At 37.3% G+C, this 14351-nt stretch overlaps 1 protein-coding gene across 1 annotated transcript in view; it reads left to right on the forward strand.

Annotated features, from left to right (window-relative positions):
- GALNT2 (polypeptide N-acetylgalactosaminyltransferase 2) overlaps window positions 1-14351 on the forward strand; it is a 92920-nt gene that overhangs the window by 34658 nt on the left and 43911 nt on the right. The gene's annotated exons all lie outside the window — the stretch shown is intronic.

Raw genomic sequence — 14351 nt, forward strand, 5'->3', positions numbered from 1 at the left:
TGTGTAGCTGATAGTGGGGTTTTAAGTGTTTTGTCTGAACTGCTGATGATAAAGGGGTCACAAGCATAAGAGACTGTAAAATTGGTGGTTGCTGTGTGTGGCTTTGAAACAGTAGCAGAAAATATGTAAACAGTGTTTAACACTGTTTTAGAACCAAGTATGACCATCTGACATTGTAATATGTAGATTTTTCAGCAACTCCTTTTTTTAAATACCAACAGTTAAAAATGTTGGGTGAAAGGGTCAGAACAGGTTTTGATGTTGAGGAAATAGAGTTGGTGGCTTTCAGAAGCCATGTAAGAAACAAACTGCTGTAACTTGCTCCTGTTTGTATTGCAGCTTGATTCAGTGGCACCTGATCAGTTTGAACATCAGAGAATTCAACTCTGGTTTTAAGGAATGATGAATACTTTCAGAGGAAAAGAGTGTGAGTGCATGGCTGGAGAATTTAACATGTGTCTCCCCATCCTTTCCCTTTTTAGATCATTTGTGAATGTTCCTTTTAGTGCTTGTGTGAATTTAGGGGTTTTTATCTTTCAGGACTTTCTTTAAGCACTTCTTTTTTCAACTTTAATCTCAACATGTGAATAATATCTATCAACAGAATAGCACACACTTTAAGAGCAGGTGACCTAGCCTATGTCTGTCTTTATCTGTGTTTTCCTGCAAGGGAAAAATAAATGAGTTTTCAAGAGGTCTATGTTTTTAATAATAAACCTTTTAAAGTTGCTGTTATCTGAAACATATGTATCCAGTGGTGAGAATTAAATGTTAAAGAAACGCTTGGTGGTTCGGAGGTTTTTCTTCATTTTCTCTAGGTTTTTGGTGGGTTTTTTGCATATATGTGACACTGTTGTGTCTTTTTTTTTTTTCCCTAAGGCTTCTTCCTGACCCAGAAATCTCTTTTTATGTACTGTCCCATTCTTTCCTTCCGTAGTCTTCTTCCTTGTCCAGCTTTTGAATCTGTTGTTGAATTCAGAATAGACTTCAATATTTCATCTTCAGCAAGTTGTTTGAAACTCGACAATGTAGTAGGTAAGGGCAGATCAGATTATGACTTCTTTGAAGGAAAGGCTGTATTGTGAATTGAAATATTTGTAGCTCCTTGGGGGTTAAGATTACAAAGCTTAATTTCTCATGGCCTTAGCTTATAAATGCTGCTGCTTGCATAGTTCTGTGGTCTATGGTAGTCTTACTGAAGTCTTAAAAATTATGGTAAAGGTGCATTTAGGCTGCAGTTCAACTGTTAATCTAAGTGAGTCAGAATTTAAGGAATTTTGACAGATCGTATTTAATCATTAGTCTCGAAATGGTTTTTGAATTACTAATTAGAAATGCAAGTGAGAAGTATGGCTGTGCTAGGTACTGTCTCTCTGAAGCTAAGTTTCACTTGTGTGCTGGAGCTCAATATTTTGGTGCTTTCAAAAATGCAAGCAAAATGCAGTAATACATTAGAGCAGTGTGTGGGGTTTTTAAAACCTGGTGGCTGTAATTTTTGGATAGTGCGACTGGTCTAAAAATTGAAGTCAGTTGACTATACCCACTTTATTTATCCACACTATTCAAAACAAGTCATTAGGAAGATAGGACAGTATCTGAGAACTTCTGACTCATGTAATTTGAACTCCTCCAAGTCTGATGAACAACCTGTTTCTTATTCTCTGAATGTTTTAGGTGAAACAAACTGTTCTAAGACTTAAGAAATATCCATAAAAGTTGTTTTGGTTTGGGCATGGGTTGTGATTTTGTTTGTTTGTTTTGCTTTAGAGGATCTTTCGGGCTTGAGATACTGCATGTCCTTGGCTATAGGCTGTTCCTCTCAAATATTATCAGTCGGCCTTGAAGTGAAAGGACTGACTGATGAAACTTGACATTTCTAATGCATCACTGTGATGAAGAATTACAGGTGATTTGAAAGAACAACAATAAAGGGACTAGTTTAAAAAGCCACTGATGCATCTGTCTACTGCTTTCCTTCATTCCCTGTTATCTGAACTGTTGTGGCTGGACAGCTGTTTTATGTGTTTGTGAAGGGTGAACCTGCTTAAAGATACACATAACATGAGGTTCTGTATAAAAGAGAGGTTAAACAGTCTCTACAGTCAGTAAAAGTGGAAATACAGCCACAGCAGTCCAATTGCACAGTCTAGTGTTGAAAATTATTTTTTGTGTGTGATGATATCCTTGATAAATTTAGTCAACCCAGGGCACTTCATAATGAAGTGTGAGACTGATTTTAAAGTCAGCGATCACTTTTTTAGCTAGAAGGAAGGTTGGTATCCTGTAGAGGTGATGTTCTAGTTGGATAGCAATTGGAAAAGAGTGGGTGAGTCAGATTTCAGGTGTGAAGTGGTGTTACTGCTGTGAAAATTGGAGGACCACATCTGCGGTGTGTGTGAGGGCATAAATAAAACCTATGTTTTCAGACTGATGCAAGGCAAGAAAATATCACTGTCTGAGATTGTATTTTGTACAATATTCAATACTAAAATAATCCTCACTCTTTTCCCACCACATCAGCTATTTCATTCTGTCAGTTCCACTACTATTTTGACTGTTAAAGAAAATGAAACTAAAAATGATGAAAAATAAGAATATTCTATTAATGTAATATAACATGGTCATGAGAGTGGTGCTATTTTACTTTTTTAATTATTTGTAGTGTTAGGTACTTACTGCATTATCCTACTATATCTTGCTTGATTGACCACCAATATATGAATGTGTTATTTAGTATGCTCATGTAGAGTGGTTAAAATGTTTGCAGCAGTGCAGTCAACTTTTTCAATATGAAGACCGCTGGTCACTACAAGCAGAACTGATAACAATATTCTTACTGGAGCTAATTTGTGATTTGGAGCTGCCTTCTGTTGAATAGACGTTGATTGTCCTTTCAGAGCATCATATATTCCCTACTCTCTCATCTTTAAGGACTTCTCTAATCCATGTGACAATGTATTTATTCTACCAGATAAATTTGAGAATGCTGCTGTGGCTTGGCTTCAAGACAGTTATTACTAATTTTTTCCTTAGTTTTTGTGAAATCTTGTTGCTTCTCCTTAGTTTTTGTTTGTTTGGTTGGTTGGTTTTGGGGGTTTTGTTTTTTCATTTGGTTTTGGGTTTTTGGGGGTGTGTGTGTTTGTTTGTGTGGTTTGGTTTTGTAGTATACCGCTTAATTTTGTTATTATTATTTCAACTCTTCTCTCACTTGCCAGAGACCAATTATTTCTTTCTGTCATCTAGTGGTAGTTTAAATTGCTTGTTGGGATTTCATTGTACTTTTGAAAGTACTTGGTCTCCCATCCTGTGCCTCCCCCCATTTTTCTACTGCAAAGTAAGTCTGTGATTTGAATTCACTTCTGGCTGCTAATGTGAAAGGGTACTTCCCTCTGTGTGTATGCATATGTATATATATTTTTGTTTGTGCATTTATATGTATATATGCATGCACACACATGAATGTAAGAAGTCTTTCTCCTCAAATCCTTTTTTTCCTCACTTATTTTGGGATGACTTATGATTTAAATGTTGGTAAATGTGTGGGTGTATCTAATGAGAGGAGGTGGAGAGCTCACTGTTAAAAATAGTGGGGGTAGTATGTATTGTGGGAACAGGAGATGGTAGGAGTGATGTTTTGCCCTTGTCTTTTATATGCCATTCATGACTTTCAAACCAGATAATGACTTTTACCTCATCTTTTGGCATTTTTTGACATTAAGGCTAACATTCCACTTCCAAGTTAGTAGTAAAAAACTTATTTGAGCTAATGGATTCTAGAATATGGTAGCTCATCAAATTCTGCAGAAAGGTTTAGATTTTGACTTTGAGAGGTTTCTAATAGTTTTATGAGTTAGCCTTAAAGTGGAATCTGAGTTGGAGTCACTTTTCCCTGTTGTAGTCTTTCGAATTTTTAAATTCCAAGACCTTCCCTTATTTTGGTAGGTTTGGGAGCAGCACAAAAGCTTTCTGCACTGCACTAGTTCAGCCGCCATGCTTGGATCAGCCTCTCATTGTGACTTATGTCATTTTCTGTAAGAGCTCTGTGGAGGTTGTGTGCAATCTCCACAAGGGGTGTGCAGTTGGTGACCTCTCCTCTGAGAGACTGCAGATGAGCAGACCATAACTTGAGCAGACTTTAGACCCCATCGTCTTCTTGTTAGACCTTAACATCCAGGAGCAGGTTTTCCATCTCTCTTTAGAAGGAGATAAGCTCCAGTGTGCCTGCCTATATAGTGTGAAATCGCCTTCCAGCTTGCTGCTTGCAAGTGTGCAGGATTCCTGGGATGCTTTAGTAAATTGCCCAGTCTTTTCTAAACTCTTTTCCCTCAATCCTGAGAAACTCATGAATTAAGTTTGTGTGTTGTTAGCTTTATGTGCTCCCAGGTCTGATATATCTATCTGGTACACAGTGGGAATATTCAATGTTTTGCACACAGACCTAAATCGTATCTAAAGGGCTCCATTTCTACACTTGATATAAAATTTACCTGCCTAAAATTGCTGCTCTCCTCTGCACCTTACATATCTGCCTTTGCTCAGGACTGAACAAACAGGTTCCCAATGAGAAGGACTCTGTACTTTTTCAGAGAGTACAGACAAACTAACGTAGCCCAGATAAGAGGAAAAGCAGTGCTGTATGCTAGGAGCAGAATGTATAGCAGGAAGGCAAAATGCTTAATTGCCTGCCTTGAAGCTCCAGGTCTGTGTGTGGTTGAAATTTGACTAATAGAGTGCTCTGACATCGATTTCCTGTAATAGCATCAGTTTGGGTGTTAACCTTAGTACACACAAAAAAACAACTTTTTCTTTTCCAGTTGATGTCTTATTGCAGAACAGTGTCTTTCAAAGACATAATGTTATATAGTTTTGTTCTGTGTTGAGCAAAGATATGAAGATCTGCATTTCCTACTTCAGGTACAAACCTTAGTACTTACGTTTGGCAGAAAAAATTTGAAGGAAGTGTAGATGTCCATTATCTCTGTCGTGATTAGTATTTCTTCCTGCTGATGTCTTCCACACTTCTTGCCTGGTTTGTGATAGGCATTCATTTCATTATGGGATTGAATTTTGATTTAGTAGTCCAGAGTACTGCAGATGAATGATACTGTCTAGCTCTGGCAAAAATGGAAGATGTTATTGGCAATCAACTGTGAATTTTGTAGTATGGAGCCTTTAGTGTTTGAATGCATTAATAGATATCACTTACTGTCAGAATTTTTGGACTGGACTAAAACTTTACATTAGCTGTGAACAATATTTTTCTTTTTTTTTTAGTAAGAATCTGCAGTTAAACACTGCAGAAAAGTGCAGATACTGAAAAGTGATACTCTGTGTACTATGTCATATGCCCAGAGCTGCAGAGACCTGATCATAAATCCTAATCTTTGGATGGAAGGGGAAATATGCAGAGAATTATTGAAGGCAGAGTCATCTGTCAAGTGCGAGCCGTCTCTTAGGATTATTTAATTAGAGAAGTTACTAAGTAATTTTTCAGGCTCCTGGGACTTACTCCATCTCTTTGAGTTCAAAGATGTCTGCCTTTAAAGAGTTAGAAGGAAATTATTTCCTTGCTTTTCAGTGCCTTGGTTTCTGAATCTGAAGATTAACCTTTTTTCCTTTGATTTAAAAATCTTAACCTTTTTTTTTTTAACTTGCTTTTTGTTTTCCTGTTGCTTTCTTAGAGACCAAAGCAATGCTTTTTCATTCTACAGCAAAGATCCAAGACACAGCAACTTTAATTCCCTTGCCTCAACTTAACTTCAGTTTCCTTATATGCCTGCAGTAACCTTCTGTTGTGGCTGAGAATGCAGTGTAGTGTGTTGCATTGTAACCCTGTAGATCTCATCCAGCAAAACATTCAACCTGTTAACTGCATCTTGTTTTTATCTTTCATTTTTGCTTTCTTATTCCTTAATCCAAGGTAGTTTTCTTGGATCCTATTTCTATATTGTTTTAGTATAAAAGTCACCTTTTCCCTTTACTAGCAAGCTGTGGGTGTGACTGGCACAGCACTTTTGCCTTTAGATATAATTGCATTTCTGATATCCTTTTGATCTCAGTTACGTTTGCAGGTTTAAATATTTGTAAAACAAATTTAAGCTGAAAAGGGCTTAGTTCCAATTCTTTTCCCTTTCTGCTCTCTATATTTCAAGATGTGTGTAAAAGTCATGGGAATTTTTTTGCTTCCATTCTTCCTTTCTGCTGCATCTGGTTGTTGTATTGCAGGTGAGGGATTTGACTACTGCTTCCTTCAGAAGTATATGGATGGAGACTTGCAAATACCTGGATTAGTGGAATACTTAGGTTTTTGGATGCATGTTGAGTTCTGCTTATTTATTCAGTCCTTCACTTTTCTTTCAATTCTCTAACTTCAGTTTCCTGGACTTCCAGAAAATGAGATTTTTCTCATGTACGTAAATATTAAAATGAAGCTTTGCTTTCTGTGCTTTCCCCTTTCTTCGTGTGCAAAAGCTTTTTTTTCCCCTTTTTTTCTTTAGAGAGTCATTCTTTAGAGAGCTAAGAGCAAGCAGCGATGAGTTAAAGAGGATTAGGGATAGGACTTTGAAATGCAGGCTAATTCATCAGACACTACTAATATTGTAGAATTAACAAGAGGTGGCATTAAATCATGCCTGAGCATTTGTTGGAGTAATTGCCTTCTTTCAAGCAGAAAAATTTGTAGTGGTTTTGAGTGATGGGTTGTTTAATGTTGTAACTAAACTTGTAGTCCTCTACTTGTAATGAGAACATCCCTTTCAGCACTTTTTTCCCTGCTACCCTGGCTACTGCTTCTCTTGCATCAAATGCCTCATATAATTTAGTGGTTGGTCTTACGGTTTAAAAAAAGTCCAGTAAAATGAGGTATCCATACATCCATACCCCTCCCCAGCTCGCTGTCAAGTCAGCCAAATTATTGGGTCACCTCATCTGCCACACCAGTGTCTATAAGGGGAGAAGTAGGGACAATCCAGCAGCTCAGGACGGAGACATGGTGAAGTGAGAACAGCCCCTTTCAGCAGCAGCCGACTTGTCAGGGTAAGCAACACCAGCTACCTGCTTACTTTGCAAAGCGTGGCTGCAGTTAGAGATTATATTGTCCTTCTGGTTTCTTCCCCTTGCTGGACTGGTTGTTCCATGGGATCTTTCATCTGCTTTAAGTAGAATCAACTGGGATTGTTAAATGGATTTAATCTAATCTCATTAATTTTTTGAATGACTAACATGGCCACTGTACCTCTTGGATCTGAATTGGGGCCTCTGTACTTGTATTAAGCTACTTAAATGTTCAGATTTCACATCTTGGAAAGCACTCAGGTGAACAAATGAATAATATGCATAATAATTCTCAAACAAGAGCTGTGGACTTTGAAAGCACAGTGGGCAGATACTGTTTGTGTATCAAGCCATGCCCTATGTTTTTGGGAGCTGCTGCCACTTTTTCTACCTTTTCCCATTCCAGAAATGGATCAACTAAAAGAATATAATGCTTGCAAATAATATTTCACTTTTTTAAGTATGAGAAAAACAGTAGGTATGGGATAGCCGTGCTAAAATTATTGCTGCTGCCTAAGTATGTACTTCAAAACACATTTTAACCCACATGAGACACGATGACAAAATAATCCTTGGAGGTGAATATGCCAATAAGATGCTTTTAACAAAGCTTTACCATTTGCAGCTTGTTAACTGACTCTTCGTTTTTGCCGTTGAATTTTTTTTTTTTTACGAGCATACGTATAACAGATCAGATCACTCAGCTCCTTTTGATTGACAATGATTTATGATTATTGTATTCTTGGATTTTTTCCCAATCTAGCACAACTAAAAGAGCAACATAAACAACATAGCTGCTGAGTGTGCACTTCCTGTATAAATGGTGGAACTATGTGTCTGCAATGACAATAATTTTGGAACAGAAGGCTGTTTTCAACCTTATTTAAAAAAACCTGTGAGTTAACTATTGAAAGAAATGTCTTATTTTGTCACCATCAGCCTTTCCTTTTGGGAATTAAAATTGAGTGATAATAGACTTAGATGCTATCTTGAATTTAAATAACCATTGCAAATGTTTTGTGATGTTTTATTTTCATAGTCTGTGGCAGGTAGTACAGACAAGTGAGATTTTTTTCAAGACATGATAAATTTAACAGGAAATATCAGATACTGTTTGTGGCTCCCTGCTGCCATACTTAGTGATGCTGATTCTTTGCTTTCAAAGCTACTGGTGTGCTTGAGATTTTACCCTTCTATCAGTCCCAGTACCCTTAAGTGTTTCTCCTACTCCTTTTTTTTTTATTTTTTTTAAACCTTCTCTTGCCATCTACCCTTGTACAAAACTTTATGAATCATGAGGACTGAGTGATCTTAGAAAAAACAGCGAAGCCTTTTAATGTCTCCTCTGCAGTGTTTCCCTTGTATTCATATTCTTTCTGGTGTATGAGAGCTTCCCCTCACTTCTACTCTTTCAGTGGAGAGGTGACAATCAAGTCAGAGTGAGATTTTTTTTTTTTGCTTTCTGGTTCTTAGGCACTTCATAGCAGATGCCAATCCTCCTGTCTGTGGTAGCCTCTGTGGAGATCTTTGGTTGGGAGGGTTTCTTTCAGCATGGAAGACAGGTAGAAGTAGCCCATGGCAGGAAGATGTTTTCTTACTTCATCTGAGCAGGAGTGCGTGTTATTGTGTCATCCTGACTGTTGATCTGACAATCACTTCAGCTCTAACTGTTTTTTCATCGTACAGCTGAAGAAAAAGAAGGGAGTGTTGCAGTTTTTGGGGTTTGTGGATTTTGTGTGTTTTTTGTTTCCTCTTTCTAGTGATACACTACATTGCCAATTTTGTAAGGCAAGCTTTTTTGGTAGATCATAAGGTTGTCCACTTAGTTTTGACCCTTATTACTAGAATGGATGAGATTTCTAGGCAAAAGTAACATGGTTTATTAGAGGTCACCTGTAGATGGATACTTGAATTCTCACGAAGCTGTAAGAGTGTTATGGTTTTGGGTTTTTTTAATGCCTTTAGGATCACTTTATGGGGAACTTGCCACTGGTTGCCGCATGAGAGGAGCCCCGAAGAGAAGATATAAGGACTCCTTGAAACAACATCTCGGCCTTGGCCATATTGATCATCATAACTGGTCTACTCTGGCCTCCAATTGGGAGGTCTGGAGACACACTATAATGCTGCTGATGCCTTTGAGAAAGCACGCAGGATCACTCTCGAGGAGAAAAGACAACGCAGAAAGAATCGTGCCTTGCAGAATATACCACCTAAGGAGTCTTTCTGCTGTGCCTTTTGCAGCCGGACGTGCCTGTCTCGTATTGGCCTTTTTAGTCACCAGCGCGCTTGTAACAAATGTGGGTAGAGCTCTCCCCAAATCTTCGTTCGCGAAGCCCAGCCATGAGGATCACATATATGATGACAGGTCCTTACAGAAAAAATACTATTTTTTGTGAAATACTGAAATACAGTCTAAAACTGTATAGCATTTGCAGGCTAATCAATTAATGCAGTATATATTGTACCAATGTGGGTCTTCGGATGGTAAGTCATGTTGTTACTTTTAGGTTATCTTCAAATTTTCATTTATTTAATTTTCATATATTTTATGCAAATCTTCATATTTGACAGCTTACCTATACTTGAAAGCTTACTGCTTGAATAGCCCTACCAGCCCTACACTGGGGTTTCTGTTGCTCCTTGGTTCTTCTCAGTTGAATATGTTCATTGTGCCCGGAAAGTAAGTTGAACCAGAACTTCCAGTTGGTCCCAATTGCTGTACAAATAAGTCTGCTGCTGCAAAGCTGGATCAGATCTTCCTCAGAGAATATGTATACTTGTTTTTCAGAAACTTCAGATAAAGCATTATTTTTGTTTAATCCATTCTAGGTTTAGAAAATGTCACATTTTATAGTTGTTTTAGTACTTCAAGTAGTGCGTGAAAACTCCAAAATATGTACTTTGCCCTAAGTAAAGGTAAAAATTACAGAGAAGGTTGGGTACTAACTAATTTAAGTTTTTCTGGAGACTACAGCTTATAGTAGTTGGCATTTTCAAAATATTTCAAATGTATTCACTGAGAGTATATCTAAACACATTTCCTATATATGGAGCCATCAAAGTATAATCTTGATTACTTTTCCCTAGTTTTTTTGAGAATTTAAAATTGCCTTCTTGTATGCATGAGAGGGGTGTGTACCTCTGTTTCCCCCTGCTGGAAGCTTCTATTTTTGTTTTGAATACTTACAGATGAAAGGAATATACCTGGCAGCAATTTATGTACACTGGGTAAAGAAGTAAGAATGAAAATGAAATCATCTTTGCTGTAATCATTTCAGACATTATGCTTAACAGTGGTAATCAAATATCACAAAGTATACGAATTTTCGATTTTTTTTTTTTATTTATTTATGCTTCAGTTCTTGGTGTGCTTAGAAATGTCTGCTTTAGTCATGCCAAGCAAGTTGACAATTAAAGGAAGTCAGCATTTATTTATGGGACATTTCCTGCTTGTCTTTTCTGTAAGATGTGGCATTCCAGGCATTTTCAGAGGATAGTTTATCTCAGTTTTGTACAAAACGTTTTTGCTGACAAGGGAAGAAACAGCTGCCCCATAATGTAATTACATTAAATTGCTACAGTGCTTACCTGGCACATAGGAAAGCTGAATTCATTTACTACAGCAAGAGAGACTTGGAGTTGTGTTTCTGAAGATCTCTTGGAAGGCGGCAGTGAGTGTTGAATCAGAAAGCAAGTGACAACATGCTGGACTGTGCTGAAGCTTCTCTTGAGTTAGAAGGAACTGGTGCTTCAGAGCTTGCTTAGCTAATGTGATAGCTAATTAAAAGATGGTAAACTGAATTGGGGTGGGGGAAAAGGGCACATATTAAGTACAGAGGGAGATACTAAGCAGTAGTAAAGAAGTCTGGACTTTTCTGTGTCAGTGGCTTGGTCAGCTGTCTGACTCTACTCAACTTTGAGTCCTTTTAGATAGCTAAGTTTTGTAGGAGCCTTCATGCTTGGTTTAGAGGTCTGAATTGTAGCAGGCTGCTCTACACAGCATCAGAGTGCTTCCGTGTGTCTGGTCCCAAGTACAAGATCAGAACAGAAGTATATGAAGTACTGGGAGGAATGTCATCTTGCAGCAAGAGCGCTATTTCAAAATCATCTACTGATTCGACTGATCTGTACTGCTGAATGCAGCCTAGTATTAGGCCAGCTGGCTCAAATGATGCTCTTTGAAAATGCTGCCACTATTCACTTTGCTGTTAGAAAATCACCAGTAGAAGTAAATCTGTCTGCAGTTGCCCTTGGCCAATATCTTAAAAAGAAGTCCTGAAACAGATATTAAGCCTTAGTGTGTGTTTTGTCCCATGAAGACACATTTATCAATTATTCTGAGTGTCCACCTGTCCAGGTAGCACATTACCTCCCAGCCATCTCCTGTGCCCAAATGTTGCATGCTGTTCAGCATCTGGGTTGTCTGTGAGAGGAATGTCTGCTATTGAAGACACACTTAAGATGTTTCCAACCACAAGAGCTTTGCAGAAATCTGTGTTGATTTGCTGCTTATAAGGTCTATGTGATATCTTAATATATATAAGGATGTTTCATGTTGATAAATTGTTCTCTTGTTGATAGGAAGCCAGTGTAGGATTGAAATCTGTGCTATAATGAGATCTACTACATAGCAGTTAAATGTCAAATCCGTGATACTTGAAACTATAATTAAAAGATAAAAAAATATTGTGAGACAGAGATAGGAAAAACAGCACTGGTTTTAAGTGGTTTTTTATATAGAAGGAATACCTAGGGACTTGGAATGGTTTAAAATTGGTTTTGGTGCCAAATGAAATAACAATTGACAAAATGCTAATTGCTTAGCAATGCTTGTAAGGAATATAGTATTCAATGCAAAAAAAATATACCCAAACTAGAACGTCTGGAAGATCTAAGTAATGGTAATGAAATTATCCAGTAATGTACATCTGTGTATAATTACAGCTTTCTAAACTCAAATTGACTACTCTTAAATTTCTTGTGGAATATGATTGTGTCTTGTCGTAGATGTGTAGAAATGCTATAAAAATGTTTGAATCCTGCTTTGAATTTGAATCACCTCATTCTTTCCCTGCATCAGTCAGAGGAGCTGCAAATATGTAACTAGTCACTTCCTGAAACAATTTTTTTGAGTCTAGTTCTCAAAACTGGAAATTAATGTTACATCTTTGATATATCTCAAATTCAGTCTACAGTCGTCTTAATGGAGTGGGTGAGTTGAGCAGGAAAAGAAAAGTGAGTGGTAATAGCAAGGTTTGTAAGCAGATGTAGGCTTTCTGAGGCATTGAGAGTTTACTGTATCCTGAAAGAAAAAGTTGTTGCACTTCAGTGATTAGTCAGCCTGAAAAATCATCCACTCCACCCTCAGTTTGTTCAATTTACCATTAATGAATTGTGGTTATTGCTGCAAGGAATGTTTTAACAAATTTTTAAGTAAATGTACATTACCTTAACTTCTGAGCTTTTGGAGTAGCAAAGGTATTTAGATAATTGAATTTAAACATTATATTTAATGTACATTTATTTGTTATGTCTAAAATATTAGTAAAATACTGTTCTAATATTTCCCACTGAATGGAGTCAAAAGGTTGCAATTTTGTTTCTTTGCATGTCATCTAGTACTGAATCAGGAGGAAGCAGTGACGTGATGTATAAAAGTAATGTATGCCCCATCACTGCAACATGTGCATTATAGCTGGTGTGTACTTATTTTCTTGTTGATATATGTGTGTCCTGGCCTAAGAAAATAACTGCATGAACAGTGACCACAAATGCAGTGACCACAAATTGTTCTAGTGGTGTTACATGTGCATCTAATGTTTGGTCAGTGTCTCTGCTAGTTGGTCAGCTTCCTTTTTATTTTTTAATAGGCTCAAATTAGTTGTCCAGGTGCATCAACGTACTAAGTTATAGCCTGATGTTGCCAGCTTTTTTAGTATGTCAAGAAAATAATATTTTAAAGTAATAGTACTGTAATATAGAAAAATACATTAGCCTTTTCTTTTTTCGTTCATGAAATCTTCCTCTTGTGCTCTCATGATTAAAGAACTGTTTTGAGAGTGTGTTTTTGTGTTGGTGGGGTTTTTCTTGTTATTTTTGTTTTAATTCTTTATTTAAGCAAAGGTATTGACCTCCTCAAGGACCAGTGACCCAAAGCATGTACCAACATGGTGAAATGTAGTGTAAGAACCTGGACAAAATTCCTTCTCTCTGGTATCATCTATACATGATTCTATGAAAAACATGCATGGGTAGCACTCAATTTTTAACTGATTTAGTGTTTAGATAGCTGTATTTCTCTGGGAAAAAAAGCATTGGTATTTAGTTTTTCATTTCAGTGTTTTGGAGGTCTGTTGCCTTTTTTCAACATATTTCCAAATACCTAATGCCTGCTTAGTGTAGACGCTTAAGCTGAATTTACATTGGAAAATTCAGAGATGCCTGGGGGCATGTTGAAATGGTATAATTTGTGGCTGAAATTTCCCCAACGTAAGCTTGGCCTGTTCTGACTACTTACTATTCTACCAAAGAATTCACAGATGTGGCTTAGGAGCTGGGATGGCAGAGACAGTTTACAGTATGAAGTTTGTACACCACCACCCTGTTCTGGAGATTCTGGCAGATTCCTATAAGAGATACGAACTGTTCTGCACTGCTTGGCTTCAGGGCCTGGTAATGTTTTTAGGTGCACTTATTGATTAGTATAAGCATAGTATTGTATCTTCTTCCATGGTGTAGTAATGATCTTGTCTTCATCAGGGTTGTGCAAATATAACTGGTATTATAAATGGGACTCCTTCAGATGTAGAAAAGGAAACTGAATTTCCTTTGGCAAGTGTGCAAGAACAACAGAAGCTGATGGTACTTAAATCAGTTGGCTAAGTGTAGTGTGCAAAATCGACATACAGTTGCTAAAAAAAATTTAAAAAAAGAATTATCCTCTTCTTGACTTCTTCCAAATGCATAATGGAATAATTCCAGCTTGGAATTTTGTATTTTTGTGGTAACCACCATACAAAAGTGTGGTTGGTTTTTTGGAGGTAGATGAAATTGGGGGTTTTTTTCCCCCTTTCTAAATGGTTATCATCAATATCCTTGGAATCACAGAGACAGCAGAGTTGCCTGTGAAGCCTAGAATAAATTCCTCTGAAATGAACACGTAAAAATATTTCAGAAGTCTCTTTCCAATAGCAAGACTGCCATTCTGGATATAGCTGCTAGATAACCTGACTGCTCTTTTCAGATAACTTTCCTATTTAGGCTGTTTCTTGTTAGAACAGGGCTTTCTTCAGGTT

This window comes from Pseudopipra pipra, chromosome 3, assembly GCF_036250125.1.
Source record: "Pseudopipra pipra isolate bDixPip1 chromosome 3, bDixPip1.hap1, whole genome shotgun sequence".
In the NCBI taxonomy this organism is placed as follows: domain Eukaryota; kingdom Metazoa; phylum Chordata; class Aves; order Passeriformes; family Pipridae; genus Pseudopipra; species Pseudopipra pipra.